Source organism: Furipterus horrens, unplaced genomic scaffold, assembly GCF_987537825.1.
Source record: "Furipterus horrens unplaced genomic scaffold, mFurHor1.1.pri manual_scaffold_5, whole genome shotgun sequence".
Lineage (NCBI taxonomy): Eukaryota > Metazoa > Chordata > Mammalia > Chiroptera > Furipteridae > Furipterus > Furipterus horrens.
The window spans coordinates 97,193,769-97,207,349 of record NW_028327175.1 but is presented as its reverse complement, the minus strand read 5'-3'; the positions used below and the strand labels follow the sequence as shown (position 1 = coordinate 97,207,349).

General features: G+C 39.3%; 1 protein-coding gene and 1 pseudogene across 2 annotated transcripts in view; both read right to left on the bottom strand.

Moving 5' to 3' along the window:
- The window catches only part of GTF2I (general transcription factor IIi), a 130,601-nt gene that overhangs the window by 114,534 nt on the left and 2,486 nt on the right, over positions 1 to 13,581 (bottom strand). The gene's annotated exons all lie outside the window — the stretch shown is intronic.
- On the bottom strand, positions 5,318 to 13,339 carry LOC150009125 (large ribosomal subunit protein mL51 pseudogene; annotated as a pseudogene).

The window sequence follows — 13,581 nt, the reverse complement described above, 5'->3', positions numbered from 1 at the left end:
CTTATTTCTTTTTCTGCCTTTGCTGTCATAAGGTGTTCTGAATGTCAGAACTGGGAGAAAAGCAAAGGACATTAAAAAGTAAATTACTATGGGGAGAGGTAGCAGAGCAGGGGAGAGCAAAGGGGAAAAAATGGGACAAATGTAATAGAAAATCAATTTAAAAAAAAGAAAAAATTACTGATTACAATTTGTCTCTATTAGCTATATAAAACTAGAAATGGGCCGTTTTTCTCTTTTTCTTGCATTTTAAGAAGGGAGTAACTAGAAATTCATAAAGGTACATATGTCCAAAAGTATAAACCATCTAAAGGTTATCAAGTAAAACTCAACAGACTGCACATCAACCAATAAATTAGATCATTCAATTTGAATAGTATTTGTTATCGACTATAAGCTGGGGGAGGGGCTCTCGTCCCAGCACCAACACAGTGCCTTGTACACACTAAGCAATCAGGACACCTATGCTGAATTTCAGAATAAATTCTAGGCTCCTGGCTGATGCCAATACTAGAATTTAGTCAAAATGCTATCAAATATATCACAGGCTAGAATATAGATGTCATAATTTTACCCGCTTTTCAACCTTTAGCTATCTTGTTTGTTAAGAGTTAAAATTAGCACTGACTGGTGTGGTTCAGTTGGTTGGGCATCTTCTTGCAAAGCGAAAGGTTGCTGGTTCGATGCCCCAACAGGACACACGCCTGGGTTGTGGGCCTGGTCCCTGATTGCCGCACGTGGAGAGGCATCATATTTGTTTTTCTCATGCAACAATGTTTCTCTCCCACCATTCCCCTCTAAGAATAAAATCTTTTTTTTTTCTAAGTTAAGATCCAAAAAGACAATATTCTTCAAATTATTTAGTTAATATCATTATCTATGCATAAACATTAGTAGCAGAACTGGAAATTAGTATAACATGGTAGTTCAGAGCTCAGGCTCAAAATCCAACTGCCTAGGTTTATATTAAAACTATCCCTCACTACAGTTTTTTGGGGATTTTTTTTTTATTAGTTAGCATCTCAAAACCTCATTTTCCTCAACTTTAAAACTGTAATCCTTACAGTGCCTACTTAAGGACACAGGATGCCTGTGAGGATTAAATGAAGTAATGATGGTAGCACTTAAAAACAATAGTAAACTAATTATAAGCTCTCAAAAAATGTTACTAGTTGTTACTGGTGTTATTGTATAATTCTCACACTGACTCCTCCAATTTTGACATGTCCTCCACTACAGAGCTTTTTATTTTTAAAGTAACAATTTGCAATTACTAGACTAGTTTAAAATTAGGCCTTATAATGAGAATCAGACTTCCTCTACAAAAGAGGCCTTTCAATGCACTGTGCTCCCTCCACAATTCTCTTCTCTAAACTAAGCATGGCCAGTTTGTCATGTGTGTTACCTATTAACATGATTTCCAAAATATTCCTCAGTTGCAAAAGCCTCAAAATGTCCAGATAATGTCCCCGAAGTGGACATAAAATCTGGGTAAGATCAGTTCACCAGAGACTACACTAGGATTTCTAACTCCCAGAATTTTCTTGTTCCTATTAACACAGAAAAACATTTTACAAGAAACTAGTATGAATGACCCATGGACATGAACAACGGAGTGGGGACTGACTGTAGAAAGAGGTGGGGGTAGCACAGGGGAGAGCAACAGGGGAAAAATGGGACAAGTATAATAAAACAACAATAAAAAAATAAAACAAAATAAAAATAAATTTAAAAATATATTTTATAAGCTTTTCTTTTTAAATTTTATTTATTTAGTTTTAGAGAGGGGAAGAGAATGAGAAAGAGAGAGAGAGAAATATGTGAGATAGTGATCAGTTGCCTCTCACATGCCACCTGGGGACCTGGTCTGCAAACCAGGTGTGTACCCTGACGGGAATCAAACCAGAGATCCTTCTACTCTCAGGCCAGCGCTCAATCCACTGAGCCACACCAGCAAGGGCCAGAAAAACATTTTAATTCACATTTCTAAGAGCTTCTCTCCATAGGCTTAATAGGTCCTTCCCAAAGGGAAACAGATTAGGTTGGTGTTTCATTCAGTTATTCCATTTTATAAGTACTTAATAAAATATACTTTTAACACTTATATTAATGTGTTAATTATATGTAAACATATATTTAACATATACACTTGTGCAAACAGTAAAAATGTATACAGCCCATTTTAGTTCATTTAACTTCCAGTAACTTTTAGAAATTATATATAATGGTAAGCGTTAAAAATAAAATTAGAGCCCTAGTCTGTGTGGCTCAGTTGGCTGGAGCATCATCCCATAACTGAAAGGCTGCAAGTTTGATTCCTGGTCAGGGCACATACCGAAGTTGCAGGTTCAATTCCTGGTCTGGGTGCACAAGGGTAGCAACCAATTGATGCTTCTCTTTAGCATCGATGCTTCTCTCTCTCCCTTCCTCTCTCTCTAAGAGCAATGAAAAAAATGTCCTCGGGTGAGAATTAAAAATTTATTTAATTTTTTTAAAAGAAAAATTAAATTAGAAAATCCTAGGACAAAAGGATTTTAAGTTTTTATAGCAGGCTATGCTTATATTTTAAGACACTAAATTCTTAATTTCTATCCGCTGAAACAAAGCTGGTAATTATATCAATAAAAAGCAAGCGATCCCTCAAGAAGAAACAAAACCTATTTAAAGGGTTAAAATTTTAAAAGATCTACAGCTGGCCCTGGCTGGGTAGCTGGATTGGTTGGAACACCATCCTGGTGCACCAGGGTTGCAGGTTCCATCACCAGTTGGGGCGCACACAGGAGACAAGCCAGTGGGTGCATGGATAGCAAATCAGTGTTTCTCTCTGTGTCTGTCTCTCTCTTTCTCTCTGTCCCTCCTTTCCCGTTCCTCTCTTAAAAAAAAAAAAAAAAATCAATTAAAAAAAGATCTGTGACTCTAAATTTTATACCTTTCTCTACCCCATTTGCAAAAAAAAAAAAAAAATGCTGAGAGCTAACAGAAATAGATTTTTTTTTTTTTTTTTTTAAGGTTAAGCCTGGTAAGGGGAAATGACAAAATAAGAAAATGAGGCCAGGGAAAGAGGATCACGAGTTCGATTCTGAGTTTCACAGTAGCCAAAACAATGGCTTTGAAAAACAAATTTAAACTTTTCAGAAACACCCACTTTTCTTGGCACTACAGTTTAAGAGAAAAATTTTGCAAATGCATAGTCTATACATTTAAATTGACAGTCCAAATTTTTCAAAAGCAGCAGTTTACCCTACCCAAGGACAAAGAATGTGTCCATTTGACCTTACTCCAAATTTTAAAGTCATTTGGTATTGGAAAAGCTGGATCACTTATTCTTTTTCTCACTTTGTATGAATTGGAAGAGGAAATGAAAATCAAGTAATTATGATCTAAAAGTCCACCTCTATTTTTTTAAGAGGTACTGTTCCAAGACAGGTAACAGAGCAAAGCTATTATGAATACCAACCCTGGAACCAGGCCGAAGTTCTGAATTCAAGTACTACCTCCAATACTAGATATGGTTGCCTTTGGGATTCTTTAATCCTAAATTTACCAGTCTAGAAAAAGACAATAATATGTATACTTACCTCACAAAGTTGTTCTCTCTCACACATTGATGTTTCTCTCCCTCACTCCCTCCCTTCCTATCTGTCTAAAAATAAATAAAATCTTTAAAAAGAAAATTTTTAACTTAATATAAAAATAAGGTCTATGTATGTAAATGCAATCAAAACACACACAGTAATTCTCAAATGTATGGGACCTATACAATCAGAAACCATAAGCTGCCTAACCAGGGCTCATTTTAAAGCAATTCTTCACTACTCCCCACTTCTACAATTACAATATAATCTTTCTTTAAGCTTTTACTTATTTATTTTTAGAGAGAGGGGAAGAGAGAGAGAGAGAGAGAGAGAAATATCTTTTGGTTGCCTCTCACACGCCCCAAACAAGGGACCTGGCCCACAACCCAGGAATGTGCCCTGATAGGGAATTGAACCAGAGACCTGTGAGTCTGCAGTACTGTTACAGAACAGGTCCCCCCAAAAATCCCCAGAGCCTGTGGTTGGGGGATGGAGGAAGGGGGTAGCTTTCAAGATGCCTTTGCATTATCTGTGTCTGGTAGCTGGTATCTTAGTTATGCAAATGACTTTGGTTCTCCCAAGGCCCCAAGGAGATAGGAGGGGTTTTGACCATGGAATGGTGAGGAAGGAGCATGTGGGGCCTGCCCAAGGTTCTGTGAATGGTCAGAACTGGATACCACACCCACTGCCTCACAGGCTGAGAGGTCAGGGATTTAAAAATAAGGCGGCAGCCATTTTGGAAAGGGAAACCAGGCAGTTTCCAGAGAGAAGAGATCCATGAGGCTTTCAAAGGGCAGAGAGAGAACCATGCGTGATCCAGTGCAACATGGCACATGTTTTCCTGGACTGTTATATGGAGGCTGATGACATCATACCCCAGATCCTGAAGGAGAGAGCTGACAGATGACGGATGGGAACTTCTGGGCATGGTTTTGGCTTATAGCCTTTTGGGGAGCAAGAGAAATGCTGGGTCCCACGGGAGAACAGGGCTCTCAGCAGGAGTGCTCACAGCCCTCCCCAGGCTGGAACATTGTAAATAAAGACCTGTTTTCCTCAACACTAGTTGTTGGCTTTTACACCAAGGCGCCACGTGAAAGAACCCCCTTTCGCTCTGTAACAGTACAACACCCATCCCACTGAGCCACACCAGTCAAGGCTACAATATAATCTTTCAGCCTTTAAAAAAAAAAAACATTTCCTTTGCCATACTATAAAAACAAAAACTTCAAAAATCACAATGAGGATTAAAAAGGAAACGCTGACAAATCCTACAACATAGATGAACCTTGGGGACATAATGATAAGTGCAATAAATGAAAGGATTTTCTATACTATTGAGAGTTGTTCGGATCCATCCGAATTTTTCTGCCTCAAGAAAAGCATTAGAGAAAAAAAAACAATGACCCAGCAACTCCACCTCTAAATATATGCACAAAAGAATCTGAAAACAGGGATTCAAAATATACTTGTACACCAATGTTCATAGCTGCAATATTCATAACAGCCAGAAAGTAGAAACCACCTAAATGTCCATTAGCAGATGAATGGATAAATAAAATGTGGTACATCAGACAAAGAAACCTTGTTCAGTTATAAGGAATGACATTCCAATACTTGCAACAATACAAATGAACCGTGAGAACAATATACTAATGAAATAAGCCAGACACAAAATGACAAATAATGTATGATTCCACTTACATGAAACATCTAAAATAGGCAAATTTACAAAGACAGAAAATAGACTAGGGGTTATCAGGGACTAGGGGGATACGGAGGAATGGAGTTATTGCTTAATGGGTATAGAGTTTCTATTTGGGGTGATAAAATTTTAGAAGTTGATGTTTTTGAATGTGAATGTGTGTATAACAGATTCTAAATAAGCCCCATTTTATTACAGAGAACATACAAATCCCTTTCCTCACAGGGAAAAGTACCGTTTCCCTTCTGGATAATAGATATGCCTCTTCCACTGTCCCCGGCCTTGTCGTCTACCAGAATGTTCCATGTCAGTTTGCAGAGATAGCTGCTGTGTCTGTTAAGGTTGTGCAGGTCATCAATGAACATCAGACTTCCCACCATTTTCTTCTTTTAGATACAATGCTGCAATTCATTCCCCTTCCAGCCTCGAAGCCATCTGGGGCATCTGATTAGTTCTTTGGGACACCTTTCAAAATTTCCCAGGATCCCAATGTTATCATACATCCGGAACATGACCCTCTACTTGCTCCAACAATCAACCGCTTTGGGGGGCAGGAGGGTGAGCCTTACAACCCAGGAACACCAAGAGAGAAGCTTCTGCAGACCGGGACAGCCAGCTCCATAGGTACCTTCCTGCGCACCCAGCGAGGCCCCCCGCCACTGGCCCCAGGTGGCCTTCAAGGAGATGACAGGAACCATCACACTGGCCTCACATAGGTACCACATGGACAAGCTGCCTTGGGCCTCACAGAGATAGCTCTAGTTGTGATGTTTTTAACAATATGAATGTAATTAATGACATTAAATTTAAAATGTTAAAAATTGGTTAAAATTGCACATAAGAACGAAAAAGAGTAAGATAAAGAAGTGGAGCTAATAAATCTTTTTACCCCTTTGGCCAATTTTAAACAAATTCCAGTACTTGGGTCAATTTCTCTGCTCTTTCCTCACATGTAAAGTGAGTATAATATACAGGGGTAGGCAAAAATAATTTACAGTTGTATCTGAGTTTATTCTTGTATTGTACTTATTAATTATTGTATTATTCATTTATAATATTTGTCTTCTCATTATTATTATAGTTACTATTTTGTATTCTTACTTATGATTTATGTTTTAGGTAATGATAGCTGGTAATTTACCTACTTTGCCCACTCCTATTACCTTGCTGTCATCCTCCGTCAAATTATCATTTCACAATCAAAATAACTTAACCTAATGTTTTAAAGTCTGACACCAAGACCATTTATTAATTTTAGTTCATCTCTAATACCTCATTTTCTTAAACCAGTTGTGGTCTGAAAGCCCAATGTACACAAGTATATTCACACTTACGTTGTCAATAGTACGAGCTTTTTCAAAAGATAACAATGCAGAAGCAAAGTTTTCTCAGCTTTCATCAAACTGTCAATTTCTAGTAAAAATATTTAAGTGAGTGGGTCCTGGCCACAAATCAACAAAGTCTGTCTTATCTCCTTTAATGGCCCCATAAAAGCAACAAAACTACAACTACTTTCAACTCCTTTACTAGTTTCTAACTCAAATTCTGTATATCAACATCCCCAATGGGCAAATTAGCCACTACCTCCAAAACTTAAAATAGCTGAAGACAATACAGGCGAATTTATCGGTTTGTTTGTTTTTTGTAAGATTTTATTTTTTAGAAGAGACTGGAGGGAGAAAGAGGGAGAGAAGCATTGATGAAGAAGAGAAACATCCATGAGAGAGAAACACCGATCAGCTGCCTCTCGAACATGCCCAACTGGAGATTGTACCTGCAACCCAGGCATATGCAGGACAATGCCCAACTGAGCCACATCAGTCAGGGCAATCTATTTGCTAGGTAACCAGTTCCCGAGATTAGCTATTTCAATTGTAAATTCACTATTTGCGAGCAACACAAACAAACGAACTAAATAGGACAAAGAGTAGAGCAGTAGTCAGTAGAGGGGAGAGGGGAGGGAGAGAAGAGGGATAAGTAAGGGAAGGGTCTAATCAAGGAACGTCTATAAAAGACTCATGGACATGCACAACAGGGAGGGATATGACTGTGGGAGAAGGGATGGGCTGGGTGGGGGGAGCAATGGGGGAAAAATGGGACAACTGTAATTGAAAAACCAAAAAATAAATTTAAAAAAAATAAAAAATAAAAATAAATTCACTATTTGCAAGGTAGACGTTAGTCTCCATAATATATTATACATACACATTAGAAATAGAATACTACTCAGCCATAAAAAAGAAGAAAGTTTTACCCTTTGGGACAGCATGGATGTGCCTGGAGAACATTATGCTAAAGTGAAATAAGCTAGTCAGAGAAAGACAAATACTGTATGATTTCACTCATATGTGGAATCTAATGAACAAATTGAACTAAGAAGCAAAATGGAGACAGACTCATAGATAAAGAGAACTGGCTCACAGCTCTGGGGGGTGGGGGTGCAGGGATCAAGGGAAAAGGACTCATGGACACAGATAACAGTGTGGTGATTGCAGGGGGGAGGGGTGGTATAAGGGGGGTTAAATGGTAATGGGGAAAAAGTACAATCAATCAATAAACTTAAAAAAAATAAAAAGAAAGAAATGTACAGGTTCTGTCTACAAACCAGGGCTCCTTTTAACCAGATATCCACACTAAATAAGACTTCTCAACTACTCTCTGCTTCTACAATTATACCATAATATAATCATATACAATATTTTTTAAGGAGGAAAAAAACCATTTCCTTTACCATACTACAAAAACAAAAACAATTTAACAGTCACAAGGGAAACATCCCAGGAAGAACAAGTCCTTGTCCTCACAGACTTCATATTCTCCAGTATCTGGAGATTAACTTTGTAGTCAGTATTGTAACATTTTTATTTCCTTAAAAAATTCAATTTCTCAAAAATATTAAACAGTATTTTTATGGCTAATAGTTATTGAATGCTTACTGTATGCCAGATACCATCCTTAACACTTGAACTCGTCCTACCTTCAAAACCCTAAAAGAGAAACAGATTCTATTATCATCATTCCACCTTTAAAAGGGAAACTAAGACACAAAGATATAAAGCGAACTGCCCAAGGTAACACAACTAGGAAGTGGCAAGAACCAGAATTTAATCTAGGCAGTCTGATTTCAGGACTGTGTCTATATTCACTAAATGATATTCCCTCTTTCAATTACGAATTCATTTTGCCTCTCAAGTTACACTTTTTAAATAAACGAATTCTTTAAAAATCCTCTATATTTTTAATATGCTTTATTGTTTATGCTATTACAGTTGTCCCAATTTCTTTTCCCTTTGTTCCCCTCCATCCAGTGACCCCCCCCCTCCCATAGTCCCCCCCCACCGTTAGTCCATATCCATTGGTTGTGCATATAGTTCTTCTCAAGATTTTCCTACCTACTCCACTCCCTCCTACTATGCTTAATTCCTGTACCATCTCCCTCCCTTTCCCCCCATCCCCCTACCCACTGACCTCCCCCCAATATGTTCCCCATACCTACAATTCTTTTCCCACTCTCGTTGCCTACTTAGCTTGACTTCTGTTGTTGATTGTTGTGATACTATTTTCATGTTAATGTTTATAGTTTTGATCCTCCTCCTAAACAAGTCCCTTTAACATTTCATATAACAGTGGTTTGGATCTGATGAACTCCTTCAGTTTCACTTTGTTCTGGAAGCACTTTCTCTGCTCTTTTATTCTGAATGACAGATTCACTGGATAGAGTAATCGTGATTGTAGGTTTTTGCTTTTCATTCCTTTGAATATTTCTTGCCAGTCCCTTCTTGCCTGCAGAGTTTCTTTTGAGAAGTCAGCTGAGTCTTATTGGGACCCCTTTGTATGTAATTCTCTTCTTCTCTCTTGCTGCTTTTAAGATTCTCTCTTTATCCTTAATTTTTGACATTTTGATCATAATGTGTCTTGGTATGGTTCTCCCTGGGTCCAGTTTATTTGGAACTCTCTGTGCTTCCTGGACCTGTAAGTCTATTTTCTTCCCCAAGTTAAGGAAGTTCTGCTTCATTATTTTTTCACATAATCTTTCAATTTCTAGTCCTTCTTCTTCACCTTCTGGCAGCCCTATGATTCGGATGTTGGCCCGCTTATAGCTGTCCAATAAGTTTCTGAGCCTCTCCTCATTTTCCTCACTTCTCGTTTCCTCTTTCTGCACTGGTTGACTGTTCCTTCCCTATGTTACGGTTTGTTGATTTGATCCCTGGTTTTCTTGCCCTCACCACTAGTTTTGTATGTGTTTTTGTTCATTTCAGCAGGACTAGCCTTCATTCCTTCCCCGTCTTATTTAAGATCTGCTGTTAGGTCTGTAAGTATTTTTACAACCAAAGCTCTGAACTGAGCCTCAGAAAGATTTCCTATCTGCTGCTTCGTTAGATTAGATATTTGCTGTCTGGTCAGCTGTGTCACTGGGATCTCTATCATGACCTGTGACATCCTGACAGTTTTGTGTTTACCTTTGCTTTCTGGGTGGCGCTGTCACACCTCCTACACTATAGGGGGCAGAGCCCCGTGCACTTGTCACAGCTGGGTGACCCGTCTTACCACACTGTGGCGTTTTCTGCAGGGATGGGGGTCCAAGATGGATTCCTTTCCTTCACTTTCCACTGAGAGAGCGGGAGCCTCCTCTTCCGTCCCCACCCCTTTCAGGCCTCACGGTCCAAGGTAATGAAGGTCTGCCTTTCCCGGCTTTGGAATCGCAAGCTGACTGGTCTGGTCTGCAGCTGGGGTGCTCCCCAGGCGCTTCTCGCCTCCCCTTAAATACGGGTGTCTGTGCTTACCGCTGTCCTGCCTCCATTGCTACTGCTTCCGTGGACAGCACAGCTTGACCTCTCCACCCTGGCTTCGCCCCTCCTACCCGTCTGGACGAGCACCACTTCTTTATAACTTCATACGCTGGACTTCCACTTATTTTCTGGAACTTCTGGTTATTTCTGGTTTTGCAGTAGTTGTATTCCTTCTTAGTTGTGAAGGGAGATGGAGCATGTCAGTCTAGGCCTCCATCTTGGCCAGAAGTCTCCTGTGTTTGTTTGCCTGCACGTCCCAGGTAGAGCTGTCGCTCCTGTTACATTGTAAGGGGCGGAGCCTTAGGGATTCGTCAGTAACGGGCAACCTGTTTCACCACGTTGTGGCATGTATGCGAGGGAGGGGTCTGAGAGAGAACAATGCTGCTTGCCCAGCATTCGCCCCTTTTCCAGGCACTTGTCGCAATTCTGCACCGAACTGGTGCTCCTCTAGCTGCTGCCCTGGCCGTTCCCAGAGTGGTGGGTTTGCGGGTGTTCAAGGACCGTGGGGGCCCTTTAAACAAGCAGATTTTGCTGAGAGACCGGCAGTTTCTGCCTCCGTCCCAACCCCCACTGGTTTGCACAGTCAGAAGCAATGAGGATTGATTTTCCCCGGTGCTGGGACAGTGAGCTGTGCAGTCTGGTGAGGAGCTGGGAACGCTCCCCAGGTGTCCCCTCCTGACTTTTTAAAATGTGTAACTGCGCTTTCCGCCGGCCTGCTGCTGTTGCCGCTGCTGCCACCACCACACCATGTCCTCTCTGCCCTGACTCTGCCCCTCCTACCTGTCTGGATGAGTATTTCTTCTTTATATCTTTGTTTGCTGGACAGCCATGCACTTTGATTTTCTGGAACTTCTGGTTGTTTATAGTTTTGAGGTAGTCGTATTTCTTCTTAGTTGTGGAGGGAGACGCAGCATGTCTGTCTACAACCCCATTTTGCCCGGAAGTCTACCTATTGTTTTTCCTCCTCTATAGTTCTAATCAAGTTACAACCAAATCCTCCATCAACTCTTGACAATCCATGACTACATCAAACTTTCTTATTTTCCCACTAGGCCAAAGTGAGAAATAGCAGAGTAGTAGTGCCAGAAATAAGCATGGACTACTAAGACAAGGATTGTAGAAACAAAGAGGAAAAAGGAAAAAAAATCTCCAGTGATGAGAGTTCCAGTAAAGGGCAAGAAAGAAGGAGAAAAATGATAAAGGCAGAAAGAGGAAAAAATTGGAGGCTGAATATCAAGATCATACCCTCAGCACTTCTGATTTATCCACATAATTTTTCTAGTATACACACATCCTCTAAAATACTAATTGTTAATGTTATTGCCACAGGCAGGTAGCCTCAGCTACATTTTGGTTAATTGAATAATCAAGTATTAGTCTTCAAATTGCTTTGCTGCCATTTTAAGCCCACTGAGTGCAATGAATCTCAATTCTACAATTACAATGAACCAATTAACTGAATTTCTTATGTTCCTTCAGTTAGTAACAATAAATAAGCTTAATCCAAATAAATGTACACAACTTCTGAAGAAAAATGTTATCTTTAGTAGATTGCTATTAATAAAATTCTAAACAATTATCTTTCAAATAAATTTCCCCTAATGAATTTCTGAAAAGTGAATACTATACTGAGTATTACTTCTCAAACAACTCTTTAAAACAATGCTTTCCCTTAGAACATAAAAATTACTTGATCAGCATCTGCAGAACGCAAAGGTTGACATTTTCATATTAATTATAAGCACAACCGTTAAGAAGAGGACTACAATGTCTACAAACTCACGTTTTCAATAAAGAATAAAATAATGGTAGAACTGAGTTAAGTGGAATGTAATACAAATAGCCAGTCATCAATAATAAGAGAAAAAGTTAAGTGTTTAGTAATTTTTCAGTGTTTTATTTACTAGTCCCTTAGATAATAACTACCTGGGTTAGGGATCTTGTCTTCTATATTTTATGTTTTGGAACACACCATAAATCTAAGAATCATGAAAAATAAGACCGTAATTGTAAACTAATCCATTCCTCCTACCTAATTTGAGATTAATTTCCCCATTAAGAAATTCACTATAAAAAAATAAATCTTTCTCAACAAGACTTGTGCACCAATAAAAAGAACCTAAAATTCTACATTTTAATGTCAGACTCTAACCATATTCTTAAAAGTAAGCCAAATTCTTGGAGGTCCAAGTAGCTGGGGCAGGAGCTCTAGCTGTTCTGCCAGCCTTAGCCTAGCCCAACCTATCTCAGTTCCAAGCTCCAGCCCTATGACCCCACCTGTTTCAGTTCCCAGACTTTACGCTCCAAGGTGGAATGGGATGTACTTTAGGCATCTCTGGAAAGAGATAAATGCCTGTGATGTGAATAAATTAATAAATGAATGACAGTGAATTACTGGATTCCTAATTTTGTTCTCTACTTAAACATCCTCGGCTTTTTAAACTGGACTTTTCATTTTTTAAACTCTTAATTTTGTAATCCTGAGTAACAAAAATTCTTAGCTCTCAATAAGCTATAAACAACTCCAATTACTTTCGGTTCTTTAAGATCTAGACTTTGGGGTGTTTTTTGTTTTTTTTTTAAGATTTTATTTCTAGAGAGAAAGAAAAGGAGGAGAAAGAGGAAGAGAAACATCAATGTGTGAGAGAAACATGGATGGGTTGCCTCCTGCAAGCCCCACAACTGGGGACCTGGCCCGCAACCCAGGCATGTGCCCTGACTGGGAATCAAACCCACAGCCCTTCGGGTTCACGGGCCAGTGCTTAACCCAGTCAGGGAAAGATCTAGTTTAATAAGTTTTTCTCACTTAAAACTTAATCTGTCACTGTGAAGGGTTCTCAAGCATCAAAACCAGGAGGGAACTAGTTAGAAATGCTAATTACTGGGCCCCACCCCAGACCTGCAGAATCAGAAGGTCTACTGTAGGGCCTTAGCAATTGTGTTTTAATAAGTCCTCCAGGGGATGCTGATGCTTGAAGTAGTTTGAGAACCACTGGTTTCAAGGTTAAGAGTCAGATGGCCTGCATTCAAATCTTAAGAGTCAAGGTTTACTTAACTGGGTGATTAAGAGTAAATTATCCAGCTTCTCTAGGCTTGTTCCTCATCTATAAAATGGAATTACAGGGTTGTTCTGAAGATTTAATAAGAAAACATATCGTAAGGGATTAAGAGCAATGCCAGACACATAAGAAATATTAAAATGTTAGCTGTTGTTAAAGCACTTTGACAGTGTAGGCTGGAAGGGGAGAGATAGAAAAGCCTTAATCCCTACCCATCTAGGAGTTTAATACCTAGTAAGTAGGCCAGACACATGTAAACAAGGCAGAACGAAGCACATGCTTAGAGGAAATAAAGATGCCTTCCTAGGAGGTGCAAACAAGTTCATTGGGATAATGTAAGAATAGCCAATTCTGACCAAACAATATAGGCTTTGAAAGAGTGAAAAACATATAAGCAAGAAGAGCCTGAAGAAAAGAAAAAGTCATTCTAGCCTACAGGTAGGTGGGAGCTAAGATAC